At 43.4% G+C, this 20,232-nt stretch overlaps 1 pseudogene; it reads left to right on the top strand.

The window, feature by feature from the left end:
* The first annotated feature begins 8,259 nt into the window (after positions 1-8,259).
* On the top strand, positions 8,260-19,285 carry LOC139561032 (uncharacterized; annotated as a pseudogene).
* Positions 19,286-20,232: the final 947 nt, after the last annotated feature.

Below are 20,232 nucleotides of genomic sequence, written 5' to 3' on the forward strand. Positions count from 1 at the left end.
TTTCACTGGTTACATCCCTTATATCTGTCACCTCCTTAGTTCCGGTAACGACTTCCACCCAAGGTGGCTCCTCTCCCTGTTCGGGCGGTGCTCGGCGGTCGTTGTCGCCGGCCTACTAGCTGCTACCGATCCATTTTTCCTATTTGTTTGTGTCTGTATTGTTTACACATGTGTCCTATTAGTTGATTTCGGTGGGTTTATTTACCTCCGCTGCCTGCTAGTCTTTGTGCGGGATTGTTTGCTGTGGTTACTTTGTTAGGGGTGCATGTCTGCACAACGGAGTTTTCTTTCACACGGCAGTTGTACCGTTTTGGTATGTGTTTAGGAGTAGAGGTTTCTCCTCCGTGTGTTGCGTTTATTTCCCTGTGTGTGGCGACCTCGTTTGGGCGTATTCTCCCCCATGTTGTTGTTGAGTTGGGACTTCTGAATAAACTATTGTGCCACTGGGACTTCTTTGCTCTCCTGCTCCTGATTCCTGCACCTCCCTCCTTCAAGTAGGCACGTAACAGAATCCCGCACCACTTATGGAATCAGCAGGAGCTGACACGCTCTCCACTTCCATGGAGAAGCACGTGCAACACCACACCACCGTTCTCCACCGTCTCGGGACCGCCATGGATCAAGTGATGGTGACGATGGAGAGATGGAAGAGGGGTGGCATGCCTACCCCTCCACCAGCCTCACTCCAACCAGCACCACCACCTTCTCCGGCATCACCCGGCCCCAGCGGTATTCGGCTCGCGCTCCCGAGGGAGTTGCGATGGGAAGGCTGCCGGGTGCAAGGGTTTCCTGCTCCAGCTGGAGCTTTACCTGGCAACCGTGCACCCGGCTCCTTCGGGAGGTGAACGCAATATTGACTGTGTGTTTCATGTCTGTTTGCTACTTGTGTTTGTTATATTGTTCTATGTTCCGTTTCTTATTAAACTCACCAACTGCACTAGCTTTCCGACTCCCAGCATGTACATACACCTTTGTCTTGATTATTGTTAAATGCTTCATTTATCTTCTTACAAGAAAGTAATTGTCAAATGAGTTTGGCAGAAAAGCAATGCACTTAATTCATTACAGTTACCGCCAACAAAGTTAACAATTAAGGCTGTGTCATTCATCCATTTCTACTCTCTGTTCCCAGAGTACACCGTCTCTTCATCCATGTTGCTTCTCTGTCTTCTAGACCTGTTCTTCTTGTTGCTCAGATTCAGAGCTACATAATGGAAACTGCATCTCAGGTGTTCTGCTTACCCCTGCATCTGAATAAGAGACTGCTGGTCCTCTTGTCTGAGAGACGGGTCCTGAAAAAAAAGACAGAAAAGATAAAGATACAATTGCTTATTCCATTACAGATACATCTGGTGATTTCGAAGAAGAGCAACTTCTAAAGAGGAATTTACTTGCTACATACAATATTCATTTATTTTTTATGGACTTCACTTACCTCAACACTACAGACACTTTCTCTTGTTCATCTTGTACATGATGTAGCCAAGGAAAATGATCAGGATAAACGAGAGAACCAATGCTCAGGCAGTACACCAAGAGAAGAGTCTGTGCTATTTTCTGTGAAAATAAATATGATGATTGAAGTATAGTAACTATATGGAGGATTGCACGTTTTCTTATGTAATCTAAATAACTAGTACTGTATACAGTTTGATTATGCAATAGTTTTGAATAAAACTGTAAAATGTATCACGTACCTTTAATCTCCAGCCTAGTCGCGTTCCAGAACTGTATCTCCCCACATGAGGCTACAGCACAGTAGTAAGTCCCAGCATCAGAGAGGCTGAGGTTCCTCTTGGGGAGGTTGTAGACACAGCTCTGTGTAGGAGACCCAGCCTCAGGGCTCTTCTCACACTGATCACTCCTGTCTCCATGGGTGTAAATAATTCCTGGATGGGATTCTCCTGAGCCATGTCTGAACCAATATACACTGTGTTCTCCTGCACAGGTCTCAGTGTGTATTGTACAGTTCAGAGTCACAGAGTCTCCTGGCTGGACTGACTCAGACACAGACTGCTGAGTAAGATGCTGGTTTCTGGACTCTGCACCTTTTACTCAATATAACCAAGGTCCTAATGTTGTCCTTGATTGTCTTTTTGGCCTTCCTGTGACATCGGGTGGTGTAAGTGTCCTGGAGGGCAGGTAGTTTGCCCCCGGTGATGCGTTATGCAGACCTCAATACCCTCTGGAGAGCCTTACGGTTATGGGCGGAGCAGTTGCCGTACCAGGCGGTGATACAGTCCGACAGGATGCTCTCGATTGTGCATCTGTAAAAGTTTGTGAGTTTTTGGTGACAAGTCGAATTTCTTCAGCCTCCTGAGGTTGAAGAGGTGCTGTTGCGCCTTCTTCACCACTCTGTCTGTGTGGGTGGGCCATTTCAGTTTGTCCGTGATGTGTATGCCGGGAACTTTCCACCTTCTCCAGTACTGTCCTGTCGATGTGGATAGGGGGCTGCTCCCTCTGCTGTTTCCTGAAGTCCACGATCATCTCCTTTGTTTTCTTGACGTTGAGTGTGAGGTTATTTTCCTGACACCACACTCCGAGGGCCCTCACCTCCTCCCTGTAGGCCGTCTCGTTGTTGTTGGTAATCAAGCCTACCACTGTAGTGTCGTCTGCAAACTTGATGATTGAGTTGGAGGCGTGCATGGCCACGCAGTCATGGGTAAACAGGGAGTACAGGAGAGGGCTGAGAACGCACCCTTGTGGGGCCCCAGTGTTGAGGATCAGCGGGGTGGAGATGTAGTTTCCTACCCTCATCACCTTGGGGAGTCCCGTCAGAAAGTCCAGGACCCAGTTGCACAGGCTACTATGGCTACTATGGTGTTAAATGCTGAGCTGTAGTCGATGAACACCATTCTTACATAGGTATTCCTCTTGTCCAGATGGTTTATGGTAGTGTGCAGTGTGATTGCAATTGCGTCGTCTGTTGACCTATTGGGGCGGTAAGCAAATTGGAGTGAGTCTAGGGTGTCAGGTAGGGTGGAGGTGATATGATCCTTGACTAGTCTCTCAAAACACATCATGATGACGGAAGTGAGTGCTACAGGGCGATGGTCGTTTAGCTCAGTTAACTTAACTTTCTTGTGAACAGGAACAATGGTGGCCCTCTTGAAGCATGTGGGAACAGCAGACTGGGATAGGGATTGATTGAATATGTCTGTAAACACACCAGCCAGCTGGTCTGCGCATGCTCTGAGGATGCTGCTAGGGATGCTCTGAGGACGCTGCGTGGTCAGATTTTCCGAAAGGAAGGCAAGGGAGGGCTTTGTATTCGTCGCGGAAGTTAGAGTAACAATGATCCAGATTTTGCCATCCTGGGTCGCTCATTCGATATGCCTTTAAAATGTAGGGAGTTTAGGGGGGGGTGGAAATCAGATTAGCCTTGTTAAAATCCCCACCTACAATAAATGCAGCCTCAGGATATGTGGTTTCCAGTTTACATAGAGTCCAATGAAGTTCTTTCAGGGCCGTCGATGTATCTGCTTGGGGGGGATATACACGCCTGTGATTATAATCGAAGAGAATTCTCTTGGTAGATAATGCGGTCGGCATTTGTTTGTAAGGAATTCTAGGTCAGGTGAACAAAAGGACTTGAGTTCCTGTATGTTGTTATGATCACACCACGACTCGTTAATCATAAGACATACACACCCGCCCTTCTTCTTACCAGAGAGATGTTTGTTTCTGTCGGCGCGATGCGTGAAGAAACCAGGTGGCTGTACCGACTCTGATAACGTATCCCGAGTGAGCCATGTTTCCGTGAAACAGAGAATGTTACAATCTCTGATGTCTCTCTGGAAGGCAACCCTTGCTCGGACTTTGTCTACCTTGTTGTCTAGAGATTGGACATTGGCGAGTAGCATACTCGGGAGCGGTGGGCGATTTGCCCGTCTACGGTGCCTGACCAGAAGACCTCTCCGTCTGCTCCATCTGCGGCGCCATTGTTTTGAGTTGCCTGCAGGGATCCGATCCATTGTTCTGAATGGTGGACCAGACAGAGTATCCGCGTCGAGAAAGTCGTATTCCTGGTCATAATGTTGATAAGTTGACGTTGCTCTTATATCCAATAGTTCCTCCCGGCTGTATGTAATAAGACTTAAGATTTCCTGAGGTAACGTGTGTAAGAAATAATAGATAAAAAAACAAAATACTGCATAGTTTCCTAAGAACGTGAAGTGAGGCGGCCATCTCTGTCGGTGCATATATAGCACATATACATATTGTCACCTTGTTCTCATGTAGAACATACATATTGTCATCTTGTTCTGATGAATTCAAGATTACCATTGAAGGCCCGCTCCAACAGGGGGAGGCTTGCTCTATACCTTCTCAAACCTACTTTCACTAATTATCTGGAAGGGTCTCAGAAAGAGCTCGCATCTACAGTGCCTTCGGAAAGTGTTCAGACCCCTTGACTTTTTCCACATTGTGTTATCTTTATTCTAAAATATATATTTTTTTAAATAGCATTTTACACACAATACCCAATAAGGACAAACCCCCAAAAATATTTATTTTTATTTTTGCAAATGTATTAAAAATAAAATACAGAAATATCTTATTTACATAAGTAATCAGACCCTTTGCTATGAGACTCGAAATTGAGTTCAGGTGCATGCTGTTTCATTGATCATTCTTGAGATGTCTCTACAACTTGATTGGAGTCCACCTGTAGTAAATTCAATTGATTGAACATGATTTTGAAAGGCACACACCTGTCTATATCAGATTCCACAGTTGGCAGTGAATGTCAGAGCAAAAACCGAGCCATGAGGTCAAAGAAATTATCCGTAGAGCTTTGAGACAGGATTGTGTTGAGGCACAGATCTGGGGAAGGGTACCAAACAATTTCTGCAGCATTGAAGTTCACCAAAAACACAGTGGTCACCATCATTCTTAAATGGATGAAATTTGGAACCATCAAGACTCTTCCTAGAGCTGGCAGCCCGGCCAAACTGAGCAATCAGGGGGAGAAGGGCCTTGGTCAGGGAGATCACCAAGAACCCGATGGTCACTCTGACATACTTTTGGAGATTACATAGATTACATTTTAGATTACATTTTAGATTACATTTAAGAGGTTAAAGTATTTTGTTAACATTGTCAGATGAATATCATGACAACAACAGGTTGTGGTCTGCATATAAATGTAATGTGTGTATGTTCAGACAGAGGGTTTGGTGCAGAGGGTGAGGGTGGAGACCTTGGTTGCATCCAAAATGGGACCTTGTTCCCTATATAGTGCACTACCTTTGACCAGAGGCACGTTTTTTTCGACCAGGGCCCATAGGGTGCCATTTCAGAAGCATACTTGTCATTTGGTTGGTAACGGTTTTGTTATCTATAAGCAAACAGAGTGCATGGCCCTACGTACCTGAAAAGTGTGAAAACTATGGTCTGAAAGTGTTGGACCTGAGGGTTGGTTATCAACCTCCTCAGAATCCCTCTGTCCAGCAGAAATAGTGACATTGAAAAAGTGACAAGGCTTATCACAGGCCTTAGAAACACAGTGAGACAAAGTATATGTGTGCAAATCATACTGCATTGGTAGCAAACCATAACAAACCCTTAATGTCACAGTAACAGAGGAGGTGAGAACTCAAAAGTACCTAAGGAAAAAAATGATGTCAGTTTGTTTAGTTGTTGAGTGGAAACTTTGGACCACAGAGATCTTTGTATGAGGTGTGTTTTTTCCATCCGTGTTCACACCAGCGAGGTGACACTGACCACAGGCCGAGGATGTAACGTCTGCAGTGAATGCATCAGATGAGAGTCTGCAGAGAGGGTTGACACCTGCCTCTGTACACTCAACATTACAGCAGTAAGTCTATTGTTTATGGATGCATTCACTCTGCATGCAAATACATCATGGATGCGCTATGACTGAAGGAGGCCTACAAGTGCTCCAAAGTGTTCAAGATGTTGCATACAACACATTTATGGTCTTTTGAACATAGGGCACTAAAGTATGGTTATTGTAATAAAAAGCAGATGGCGGTGTGCAGGTGTCCCAAACATCAGGTGTCCAACATACAGTATCATTGTACATGATGCATTCAATTAAATTCAACTGTATTATGATAACAACAGTCAATAAATGTTTGTCTTTATTTGTACTCCTCCCACGTTGTGCACACATCTAGTCTAGAGCCTGGGGTAGTTCGGTTTTGGTTTTGGTCAGGTATTTATAGTCTGTCAGTATGGATGGAAAGAGATGTGGGGCCTGATTGGTGAGAAGAGAGTGTGTGGTTAAGGTGCGCAGAGAGAGAGAGAGAGAGAGAGAGAGAGAGAGAGAGAGAGAGAGAGAGACAGAGAGAGAGAGAGAGAGAGAGAGAGAGAGAGAGAGAGAGAGAGAGAGAGAGAGAGAGAGAGAGAGAGAGAGAGAGAGGTGTGAAGAGAACTGAGAGAGGGGGGGTTAAACAGAACAAGAGATCAGTGTGGTGAGAGCTGATAGCTCCAGGTCAGTCTTCCTGTGGTTCAGGTTGCTCGTCTTCAGCAGAGAGAGAGAAAATGAGATATGAGAGTGTAATATTTACTGTTCATTTCACTTTTGTTTATTAAATACTTCACTTGCTTTGGCAATGTTAACATATGTTTCCCATGCCAGTAAAGCCCTTGAATTTAATTTAAGAGAGGGAGAGAGAGTGGTGTGAAGAGATCAGAGAGAGAGAGAGAGCGAGAGGAAGAGAGAGCGAGAGAGAGAGAGTGGTGTGAAGAGAGAGAGACCAAACCTGAAATACAGATAATATACATTAAAGGGGGAATCAGCAGTTGCTACATCCATTTTCGGGCTTATAAATTCATGATATGTACCCATTGAGTTTAGTTCAACTGTCAAACTCCACCCAAAATATAAGCTTGTTTAACTCGAACATTTGTAAACAAAGAAAGTGTAAACAAACACTTTACAGGCTCAAAACATGGTTAAAACTATCATTTTGATATCATGGATCGTCAGTCCTTGCAGCCGTAGTTATGTCTATGAATTTGAGAGTGGTTACAATTATCCAGCCCCATTCCTCAGCTTTTTCTGTTGTTCTGGTTTCTACTGCTGATACATTTGCTAAATGAAATGTATATTTAGCAAATGAGCTAAGATACTGTGCTTACCATTCTGTTGGCGTATACTCTGTCCTCGTATTAGATTCTAGGATGGATGATGCAGTCAATCTTATTTTCTATGTTAGGTTTAACAGTAGCCTACTTACTCAATACATAGACCAGTAGAGCTGGTATATAGGTTCTCACCATTATGTGTGTCGATCTGATCTCCCACGTCTGGCTGTGAATCAGAGAATATCTCTTTATTCACTCTGAGATCAGACTGGGTCAAAGGGCATTTCATTGGCAGGGGGAGCTGTTGTTGGTTTTGGAACACAATGTCAATTTACAGAAAGCAGAATATACACTCTTACAGAGGTTTTATGTGGAATGCGTATATCAAATGGATATCGGTGACTTACAGTAAAACAGCCCATAGCGTTTGACATGTTTGGGGAAGTGGTTGGGTTCGGTTGACTTCATAGGTGACCACAAGGCCATTCTCAGGGTTACTGCTGCTGGTAATGCTTTACTTGGAGAAGTGGTTTATAGATGTTCAACTAATTATGCGCTAAACCCAGTCCTAGCCATAACCCTAGCCCTATCCCTAGCCTAAATCTAGCCCTAACCATAACCCTAGTCCTAACCCTAAAGCTAACCCTATAGCCCTAGTCCTAACCCTAAAGCTAACACTATAGCCCCAGTCCTAACCCTAAAGATAACCCAATCCCGGCTGTAGCTACAGGTAGAAAGGTAGACAGGTCTTTTCAGATACAGGTCTTATAGCTCATCATCAAAGCCTGCAGTTCTGTCTGAGTGTCAGAGCTACTAACCAATAATATCAGGTCATCTCTGGCTACAGACTTGTAGTTCCTGTCACCTCACACTGTGGTTGATGCTCTTGTCATCTTTCTAATGTCAGTTAGACCTTAGAGAACAAACCATAGGACCTTTTATTCACATGAGTTTCAGTCAAACTTTAATACGACAACATATTACAGTTGAAGATCACACATAGGTCTATTGATAATGGACTTCATGGACGTCATGGAGAAATGGAAAAGTAAATATTACAATTACATTTAATTTAACTTGAATAAATGGCAGGTAGCCTAGTTGTTAGAGTGTTGGACCAGTAACCAACAGGTTGCTGGCTCAAATCCCCGAGCTGACAAGGTAACAATCTGACCCTGAACAAGGCTGCCGTGGACGTCGATTATGGCAGCCCCCTGCACCTCTCTGATTCAGAGGGTTAAATGCGGAAGACCCATTTCAGTTGAAGGCATTCAGTTGTACAACTGACTAGGTATTCCCCTTTCATTCATGAACAGGTACAGTGTAAAAATCTGAAACAGAGAAGAATGTTGTTGTGATTACTTATAACTTTCATATAAGCAGAACAGTTGGTACAGCCAATCAGACCTGTGGACCAACACTCCAGCCAACCTACTCACTCTCATCTGACAGACAAGACAACTAGTAAACACATAAGGAAGAGGACAATGATGAAACTATTCATTTGAGCAGGTAAGGTGTCATACTATTTGGACTAAATCACGCATATTTAAGATTGAGATACATTTTGTTCCACACAGAGTTCTTACAGTACAGGCATGAGCAAGAATGATATGAGAATTATTTTAATATACAGTTTTATATTTTTAAGCTTGTCTCTTGGTGCCGTGATTCAGTCTGATGTCCTGAAGACTTTCCTGCCTGGAGACAGAAATCATTTGGAATGCCTCATGTCAGAAGAAGATGTCAACTACTACAACTGGTTCAAGATAATAATAGGACAAGCCCCAGTATTGATGCTGTCTCTTTACACTCACTCTAACACTGCAAAGTTCTTTGGAGAGTTTATCAACAGCACCCGGTTTACGGCAATGAAGAGTGGAACCAGTTTTGTGCTGACTATTTCAGATGCTAGACCATCAGATATGGGGATGTATAACTGTGCTGCACGTGATTATGATGCCATGATCTTCAGGAAGGGTGTGTTTCTGATGCATGGGGGTAAGTAAAATATATACACTGAGTGTACAAAACATTAGGAACATCTTCCTCATGACATCTGCCTGATATTTCCTTCAGAAGAGTGGTGCAGCGGTCTAAGGAACTACATCTCAGTGCTTGAGGTGTCACTACAAACACCCTGGTTCGATTTCAGGCTGTATCACAACTGGCCATGATTGGGAGTCCCATACGGTGGTGCACAATTGGCCCAGCCGTCATTGTAAATAAGAATTTGTTCTTACCTGACTTGCCTAGTTAAATAAAGGTTCAATACATTTTTTTTTTTACAATTCGTAGGGCATGGACTACAAGGTGTCGAAAGCATTCCACAGGGATGCTGGCCCATGTTGACTCCAATGCTTCCCACAGTTGTGTCAAGTTGGCTGGATGTCCTATGGGTGGTGGACCGTTCTTGATTCACACGGGAAACTGAGCATGAAAAACCTATGCAACATTGCCGTTCTTGACACACTCAAACAGATGTGCCTGGCACCTACTATCCTACCCCATTCAAAGGCACTTGCATCTTTTGTCTTGTCCATTCACCCTCTGAATGGCACACATACACAATCCATGTCTCAAGGCTCAAAATCCTTCTTTAACCTGTCTCCTCCCCTTCATCTACACCAATTGAAGTGGATTTAACAGGTGAAATCAATAAGGGATCATAGCTTTCACCTGGAATTACCTGGTCAGTCATGGAAAAAGCGGTTGTTCTTAATGTTTTGTACACTCACTGTATATTTATTAACATGTGACTATCAGGATCTCCTAGTGGTTATATTGTAATATAACAAACATTTATTAGAACCTTGGTTGTATCGTGTAAAATATGTAGAATCCAGGAACCATCATCTTACTCAGTAGTCTGTGTCCGAGTCAGTCCAGCCAGCAGACTCTGTGACTCTGAACTGTACAATACACACTGAGACCTGTGCAGGAGAACACATTGTCTATTGGTTCAGACATGGCTGAGAAGAATCCCATCCAGTAAACTGACCCTTGATTACGGTCAAGGGGACTTAAACCTCCCCAATTTTAGAATGTACTACTGGGCTGCACAGTCTAGGTTTCTGGCTCAGAGGTTTGACAATGGTCCCTCTCCCTCATGGTTGAACATTGAAAAGCTTGAGGTAAATGATGACACATTTTGACTGAGCAGGTTTCAGAAACTATTGACAAAATGTGAATGTAGAAGTGCACCTTGCAGGACTGCAATATATTTATCTTTCAATAGTGAGCAGCAGTGTATATGAATGTCCCTGTTACTGCTTCAAATCAAATCAAGTCGATGGCGCTTTAGTTTAGTTTATTTAGTAGGACCAGTTGTGGGGGTGTGTGTCGATTTGTCAATAACAGCTGGTGCACAATGTCTAATATTAAGTTTGTCTCTAGGTATTGCTCTCCTGAGGTAGAGTACATTATGATAAGCTGTTGACCCCTCTATCTACCAAGACGGTTTTCATCTATATTTTTTGTAGCCGTCTCTTTACCACCACAAACCGACGCTGGCACTTAGACCACACTCAAAGAGCTGTATAAGGCCATAAGTAAACAAGAACATGCTCATCCAGAGGCAACACTCCTAGTGGCTGGGTTACTTTAATGCAGGCCAACTTAAATACGTTTGAACTCATTTCTACCAGTATGTCACGTGCAACCAGAGGGAAAAAAACGACACCACCTTAATTAACTCCACACACAGAGATGCGTACAAAGCTCTCCCTCGCCCTCCATTTGGCAAATCTGACCATAATTCTATTCTCCTGATTCCTGCTTACAAGCACAAACTGAAGCAGGAAGTGCCAGTGACTCGCTCAATACGGACGTGGTCAGATGACGCGGATGCTACAGGACTGTTTTGCTAGCACAGACCAGAAAATGTTCCTGGATTTATCCAATGGCACTGAGTAGTATATCACCTCAGTTACCGGCTTCATCAATACGTGCATCGTCAAAGACGTCCCCGCAGTAACCGTACGTACATATCCCAATCAGAAGCAATGGATTACCGGAAACATCCGCAACAAGCTAAAGAGCTGCCGCTTTCTAGGAGCGGGACACTAATCCGGTCGCTTATAAGAAATCCCGGTATACCCTCAGACGAACCATAAAACAGGCAAAGCGTCAATAAAGGATGAAGATTGAATCCGACTACACCGGCTCTGACGCTCGGCAGCGAGCTGCCCAGTGACGCAAACCTACCAGACGGGCTAATGCCTTTATGCTCCCTTTGAGACAAGCAACACTGAATCATGTATGAGAGCACCAGCTGTTCCGGATGACTGTGTGATCACGCTCTCCGTAGGTCACCATTCAAAAGGCTGCAGTGCCAGGATCTTGGATTACAAGGATGTGTACTCAGACACACGCGGACCAACTGGCAAGTGTCTTCACTGACATTTTCAAACTCTCCCTGACCGTGTCTGTAGTACAGTACCTACATGTTTCAAGCAGACAACCATAGACCCTGTGCCCAAGAAAGCTAAGGTAACCTGCCTAAATGACTACTGACCTGTAGCGCTCACGTCGGTAGCCATGAAGTGCTTTGAAAGGCTAATCATGGCTCACATCAACACCATAATCTCGGCAATCCTAGACCACTCCAATTTGCGTACCGCCCAACAGATCCACAGATGACGCAATCTCAAGTGCACTACGCCTTCCTACCTGGATAAAAGGAACACCTATGTGAGAATGCTGTTCATTGACTACAGCTCAGAATTCAACACCATAGTTCTCACAAATCTCTAAGCTAAGGACCCTGGGACTAAACACCTCCCTCTGCAACTAGATCCTGGACTTCCTGACGGGCTGCCTCCAGGTGGTAAGGGTAGGCAACAACACGTCTGCTATGCAGATCCTCAACACGGGGGCCCCTCAGGTGTGTGTGCTTAGTCCCCTCCTGTACTCCCTGTTCACCCACAACTGCCTGGCCAACCTGGACTCCAATACCATCATTAAGTTTGCTGACGACACAACAGTGGTAGGCCTGATCACCGACAACAATGAGACAGCCTGTAGGGAGGAGATAAGAGACCTGGCAGTGTGGTCCCAGGACAACAACCTCTCCCTCAACGTCAGCAAGACAAAGGAGATGATCGTGGACTACAGGAAAAGGAGGGCAGACCACGCCCCCATTCACATCGACAGGGCTGTGGTGGAGCTGGTCGAGAGTTTCAAGTTCCTTGGTGTCCACATCACCAAGAACCTATCATGGTCCAAGAACACCAAGAAATGTGTGATAAGGGCACGGTAACGCCTTTTCCCCCTCAGGAGACTTTGGCATGGGTTCCCAAATCCTCAAAAGGTTCTACAGCTGCACCATCGAGAGCATCTTGACCGGTTGCATCACCGCCTGGTGTGGCAACTGCTCGGCAACTGATCGTAATGGCGCTGCAGAGGGTAGTGCGTACGGCCCAGTTCATCACAGGGGCTAAGCCTCCTGCCATCCAGGACCTATATATAAAGACTCCAGTCACCCAAGTCAGTGTTCTCTCTGCTACTGCACGGCAAGAAGTAACAGAGTCTAGGTGCAAAATACTTCTTAACTTCTTCTACCCCCAAGCCATAAGTCTGCTGAACAATTAATCAAATGCCCCAACCCCCCCACACTGCTGCTACTCGCTGTTTATTATCTATACATGGTCACTTTACCCATACCTAAATCTACATATCACCTCGACTAACCTGTACCCCTGTACAATGACTCTGTACCGGTACCCCCTGTATATAGACTCATTATTGTTATTTTATAGTTGTTTTATTTTCTTCTTAAAACTGCGTTGTTGGTCTTAAGGGCTTGTGACTAAGAATTTCACCTGCTGCATTCAGTGCATGTGACAAATACAACTTGATTTGATTATGTGACTACTTCACCACTAGAGTCGCAGCAACTTTTAAAAGTTGTGAAAATGTTCAAATTGTTCACTAATTTGACCAAGAATCGTAGAAAATTGACTTTCCTGTGATAGCTCATGTGTGTAGTCATAATATCTGTCAACAAAGGCCCAACAAAGACACTGTGGTGCTGTTAAGATTCTATAACAAGGTATTATATACATTTATTACTTACATATTACACATCTGTATCATGTTATAAATCCATTTCAGAATAATAGAGTCACATACATCAAACAGTCTAGGTAGTCATCATCACTGGATCATTAATACTAACATCAACTAAGATATTATAATGTGTAGCTTAGTTACCAGGAGGAGCCACACAATCACTCAAAATGAAATAGGTAGTAGAATGATCTCATGATGAAGACAATGACTCGTATTTGTGTGTAGTTTGTATTGACTTCCAGGGAGTAATTGAATAGGTATGGGAGACAACCTATTTATTCAAATCATCTCTCCTCTGCAATGTGTTGTCCTCTTTTAGTAGTGTTGATAGCATGTCAATCACACCCACCCCCACACAACAAGTTCACAGGAACTATGCAGTCTTCTGTAAGCACAAGACAAGGTCATATCTACGCTTTGGTCAGGTGGGCCTGCTGGCTTTGTGCACACAGGACCCTGCTAACTGTCTCTGTGTCTCTATGTGGTTTTCAGCAGGATGTCTATGTGGTATCACTGTTGTTCTCACTGTCTTTCCTTGTTGTTTATGTTGCCCCTGACAGCTTACAGCCACAACAAAACAGTTATTTATTAAACTGACTGAAATATATATTTAGTTATCTGAAATCCGTTACAAACCACAAATAACTGCTAATGAACCCTATCTGAACCCTCTGAGTTAAGCACCTCATGTATGATGCAGCACCATCTATTCTAACTTGTGGTCCAGGGGGGAGGGGCAATTTGGTGATGATGTCATGGAATAACTTTCAGTACATTCTCAAACAAACATGTCTTGTGAAGAACAAAAACTACTGCAGGTTTCTCTGTCAGAATGAGACCAATAGAGGAGGATCCTTCTGATAAATTGCTTCCTTTTAGAACCACAGTAACCACAGAGTAAAACACACTAGATAAAGTGTGTCACATTAGCTGGTTGTCTGGGGTGTCCAATCAGGCATGCACTATCAGGTGTTATACTTAGTGAATGTTTCTGTGAATGATATACTAGGAATGTAAGACTGACATAAAATGTACTTGTTTCATTGTGTAGGTGTTTACCCCACTCATGTTCAAACTTGTACATATACTGTATATACAAAAGTATGTGAACACCCCTTCAAATGAGTGGATTTGGCTGTGTCAGCCATACACGTTGCTGACAGGTTTATAAAATCTAGCACACAGCCATGCAATCTCCATAGACAAACATTGGCAGAGTTGCCTAGGTCAACTGTAAGTGATGTTATTGTGAGGTTGAAACATCTAGGAGCAACAACGACTCAGCCGAGAAGTGGTAGGCCCCACAAGCTCACAGAACGGGACCACTGAGTGCTGAAGATCATAGCGCATAAAATTAGCTTGTCCTCGGTTGCAAAACTGCCTACCGAGTTCCAAAATGGCTCTGGAAGCAATGTCAGCACCCGACGTCAGCACAAGAACTGTTCGTCAAGACCATCATGAAATGGGTTTCCATGGCCGACCAGTAGCACACAAGCCTAACATCATCATGCGCAATGCCAAATGTCAGCTGGAGTGGTGTAAAGCTCAATGCCATTGGACTCTAGAGCAGTGGAAACGCGTTCTCTGGAGTGATTAATCACGCTTCACCATCTAGCAGTCCAACAGACGAATCTGGGTTTGGCGAATGTCAGAAAAACACTACCTGCCACAAATCATAGTGCCAACTGTAATGTTTGGTGGGGGATGAATAATGGTCTGGGGCTGTTTTTCATGGTTCGGGCTAGGCCCCTTAGTTCCAGTGAAAGGAAATCTTAAAGCTACATAATACAATGAATATAATCTAGAGGATTATGTGCTTCCAACTTTGTGGCAACAGTTTGTGGAAGGCCCTTTCTTTTTCAGCATGACAATGCCCATGTGCACAAAGCGAGGTCCATACAGAAATTGTTTTTCGAGATCAGTGTGGAAGAACTTGACTGGCCTGCACAGAGCCCTGACCTCAACCACATCGAACACCTTTGAGATTAATTTTAAAGTCGTGTGCGAGCCAGGCCTAATCGCCCAACATCAGTGCCCAACCTCGCAAATGCTCTTGTGGCTGAATGGAATCAAGTCCCTGTACCAATTTCCAAACATCTAGTGGAAAGCCTTCACAGAAGAGTGGAGGCTGTTATAGCAGCAAAGGGGAGACCAACTCCATATTAATGCCCATGATTTTGGAATGAGATGCTCGACAAGCAGGTGTCCACATAGTATTGGTCAAATATTGATTTGCGGTATCAACTAATGCCCACAGCAATATAGTGGAGTGATACGGTACACACTGAGTATACCAAATATTGGGAACACCTTCCTAATATTGAGTTGCACCCCCCACACCTTTTTGCCCCTCAGAACAGCCTCAATTCATCTGTGCATGGACTCTACAAGGTGTCGAAAGCATCCACAGGGATGCTGGCAGATGTTGACTCCAATTTTTCCCACAGTTTTGTCAAGTTGGCTGGATGTCCTTTGGGTGGTGGACCAATCTTGATAAACACAAGAAAATGTTAGACATGAAAAACCCAGCAGCATTGCAGTTCTTGACACAAACCGATGCGCCTGACACCTACTACCCTACCTCTTCAGAGGCACATACATCTTTTGTTTTTCCCATTCACCCTCTGAATCACACAATCCATGTCTCAGTTGTCTCAAGGTTTAAGAATCCTTATTTAACCTGTCTCCTCCCCTTCATCTACCCTGATTGAAGTGGATTTATTAGCAAGTGACATCAATAAGGGATCATAGCTTTCACCTGGTCAGCCTATGTGATGTTGATCCTCAGATGAGAATCCTGGTCTTCTCTCCATCATAAGAACTGGAATTCTCCACTGCTGTCTGATCATCTTAATCATCGTCTACATCACCAGGAAATAGATAAAGCTAAGACCAGTGTCAATAGAATAAAGTAGGCAATACTGTATCATCGCTATGCATTACAAATTATGATTTATTGAGATTGCTTTGTTGCTCGTTTTGCATTTGAAAAATATTAGCCTGCGACTTCTAATTCAATTGATCATCAGCCTCCCTGCTTATACTGTATGTGTTAATTGATTGAACTGCTCTCCTGAAATCCCTGTGTTCAGAATGTGCCTTCTTCTTGCATTAATTTTGCATTGTTTAATCTATTTAAGCAACTGATATGGAAAAAAACGTATTCCATCTCTTGGGTTTTGTGCATAGTTTGCCTGTATGAATGTTTGTCCAGAGGGTTTCTGCAGAGACAACCTACTGTTACCATGCTAAACCCACCCACGCATCACACACTCATTGAGCTGTTCACAGGTACCTGAACACTTTGATCTGTTGTGAGCTCAAGACAAGGCTGTCTCTTTGCTTTGTACAGGCCTGGTTGACCTCTCACTCACTATGTGGTTCCAGAAGGATGTCTATGTGGTGTCAGTCAGTTACTCTCCTTCGTCGTTGTTCACGCCCATCACTATTAGAAACACAGTTCCCCTGACATACTGCATGCCATGTAGACTAACACAGTATCTTATCACTTACAAGATCATAGGTTTTATCAATTATTGAACTGTAATCATTAGTTTAGTGTAGAGTAGAAGGTGTATCCAGGCTACAGCCAAGAGCCCTACCCACCCAGGTACAAACCCTGACTCCTACTAACTCTCAGGTGTCACACTTAATGTTTCTGTGAATGATAGTGAAAGTAAGACTGACCAAGTTTATTCACCCAATGGGTTAAACAGCTGCAAAGACAAGGACATGTTTCCACCAGCACAAGTATTTATACTTGTGCTGGAAGTTAAGTGATGTTGGTAATAAACTGTTCCTTCTCCCTTCATGTGACCTGACCTGACCTTGGCCCACATTCTTCACTAATCCACAGCTATCCACCCTTATCAGTGACCGCAATCATGTGATTGCCTTTTCCCTTACTTAGTAACTTTTCAGGCCCATGTCACTTATCTACCCTCACTTGACCCCACCATATACATTCCTCCTACATATAACCATTACCTTCTGGTGTAGTAATTATTTCAAATTAGACCCAACAGAAGACACCCAGGTACTTTATTGATACAATTCATACTAGTTTTTGTGTGTATTCCAGCTGCGGTACAATCCTCAGTCATGCGCCTTGTGTCCACAATGAATTTAAAGGCAACCCTCGATTCTCAGTGCAAATTAGCAGAGGAATAAAACACCTATTGATCTCAGACATGCAGCTCTCAGATTCAGCAACATATTAATGAGAGAGTTCTTATTCCAGCAAGGTGGAATTTGGAGAAGGAGCCATTCTCATTATTAAAGGTACACAATCTGAATTTGAGAGCAAATAAATAGAAACTAATGTTCTGCAACTATAATCTTGATCATTTTTGCACTTTACGTTTTGGATATACGTACAATGTCTTAATACAATTTGAGGTATTTGCAAAATCAGAAATTGCTCCAGATTAAGTTTTCAACAAATGTTCAGTTAGGACACAAAATAGGAAACATTACTGACATGAAAACCTTTTTGTCAGGTTCAGCATCCAGAAACACAACGGTTGTATAGCAGTCTATGTCTGAGTCAGTCCAGCCAGGAGACGCTGTGACTCTGAACTGTACAATACACACTGAGACCTGTGCAGGAGAACACAGTGTGTATTGGTTCAGACATGGCTCAGGAGAATACCATCCAGGAATCATTTACACCCATGGAGACAGGAGTGATCAGTGTGAGAAGAGCCCTGAGGCTGGGTCTCCTACACAGAGCTGTGTCTACAACCTCCCCAAGAGGAACCTCAACCTCTCTGATGTTGGGACTTACTATTATGCTGTGGTCTTATGTGGGCAGATACTGTTGGAAATGGGACCAAGCTGAAGATCAAGTGCAGGTGAAACAACTTACATTTTTGTTTATATCTATTGTATAATCTACTGTGTAAAACTGTACATAGTACTAGTTATTTAGACCACATAAGAAACAATGACGCAGACCCTCTTATCTTAGTGTACTGCCTGAGTGCAGCATTGGGTCTCTCATTTATCCTGATTATTGTCCTTGGTTGCATTACGTACATCATGAAAAAGATTAAAGTATCTGCAGTGTAAAGGTAAGTGAAGTCCATACCAAAAAAATGAATGATGTATGTAACAGGTAAAGTCCTTCATAGAAGTCGCTCTTCTTTGATATCACCAGATGTATCTGTAATGGAATAAGCAGTTGTATCTTTATATTTTCTGTGTTTCTTTTCAGGACCCATCTTTCAGACAAGAGGTCCAGCAGTCTCTTCTTCAGATGCAGCGGTAAGTAGAATTCCTTATGTTGAATTACCATATAAAGAAGAGTGAAAGGGGTTACAATAAAAACATATAGTAATAGTCCCTTCCATTTTATAATTGTTCTTCACAGGCCCAAGATGCAGACAGTCTCCATTATGTAGCTCTGAATCTGAGCAACAAGAAGAACAGGTCTAGAAGACAGAGAAGCAACATGTAGGAAGAGATGATGTACTCTGGGATCAGACAGTAGAACTGGATGAATGACACAGCCTTGTTAACTTTGTTAGCTGTAACTGTAATGAATTAGGTGCATTGCTTCTTTGACACACTCATTTGACAATGACTTACTTGTGATAAGATAAATAAAGTGTTTAACAATAATCAAGACAAAGGAAGTTGAATGTATTTATTTAATCCATACGCAGGCATCTTTATGCTGCAGTGATGAATAGTTGTTTCTCTTCTCATGCCACTAGCACCCCCTCACACACACAGCAACCTATTTACAGCTACTCTGGTATCATTTCTTAATTCAGAAGAAAATAAGACATGGTAGTACGCCTTTTGAGAAGAGGTTTCAAGTATTTTGCATGCCATGTAATTTGTCTTTTAGTGGGGATCCCTTCTCCGCAAAGCCAGTATGGGAATCCTCATGCCAACACGTCAGATCAACAGGTTAGCAGAATTGCCGTATCAAGAGTGAGACTGGATAAGAGTGTTAAAGCAAAAGAGTACAGCATTAGTTTTGACCTAGAATCTGAATTGAGTGAGTGTGTGTTTCATCCTCGTAGCTCCACGGAACAATGGTGCACTGAACTATACTGGCATGAAGTTCACTGACAAGAAGAGTACCACACCCAGGAGACAGAGGAGAGAACAGAGAGAGGAAGAAACCATCTACTCTGGTTTGTCATAGAGACAGGATGTGACATGTGAGAGTCATCCAATAGGCATCATTCTAAGTTAAGTCCCACCCCTCCTCTGAACTCCACATTGATCTTGACTATTCCAGTGTGACCTGACGATTATATACATTTCTAACTTGCTGTAGGATGCCTTTGCAGGGGCCAAGATTCGCCTAATTTAAATGTAAAACCACTCTGATGCAGAGCATAATTGTTCAGCAAGTGTGAAAGCTGATACTAGGATGGTTTCAGACGTCTCAAATCCTCACCAACAGTGGCTGTGTCACGGCTGACTAGGTGTGATGAAGGAATCAAACGCAGAGAGCAGAGAGGTCCAGTGGAAAGATGCACTTTAATGCAGCACCAAAAGTAAATGTCCAACCACTCAGGGCGCAAAACACTGACCAACCCAATATAACGGGTAACACGGTCCAGAGCACAAAAAAACAACACCAAACGACACAACCGTGAACACCAAAATAATCCCGCACAACAAAGGGGCGGAGTTCACAACCTAAACATGTCCAAGGTGGCTTAGCAGTTCAGACGTCTTTTTCTGTTCCGTATTGTCGTGTCCTGTATATATATATATTTACACCTTTCTTCGCATATCTTTTATTTATTTTATTATCCAAGAACTCAACTACAAAAGCTTTCCTGCAAAAGCTTTCCTGCAACCCGCTTCACCAATTACAAAAAGTATTATTTACCTCAATCTGAAAATCCATCGTGGAAGCTAGCCAGGGGCTAATTCAGAAGCTAGCCTGAAAGCTAACCAGAAGCTACTCCGATAGCTAGCCAGAAGCTAATCTGTAGCTGCCCCGAAATTAGCCGGTTTGCTGGCTAGCGTTGGTGTTTCAGCTGCCCACGTTTAGTGGTCATCAGCTATTCCTTTAGCTCGATAATCTACCGGCACTTTTGTGCAACGCGACTCGGACCGGAGCATTCCGGGACTTTT

The sequence above is a fragment of the Salvelinus alpinus genome, chromosome 31 (genome assembly GCF_045679555.1).
Source record: "Salvelinus alpinus chromosome 31, SLU_Salpinus.1, whole genome shotgun sequence".
In the NCBI taxonomy this organism is placed as follows: Eukaryota; Metazoa; Chordata; class Actinopteri; order Salmoniformes; family Salmonidae; genus Salvelinus; species Salvelinus alpinus.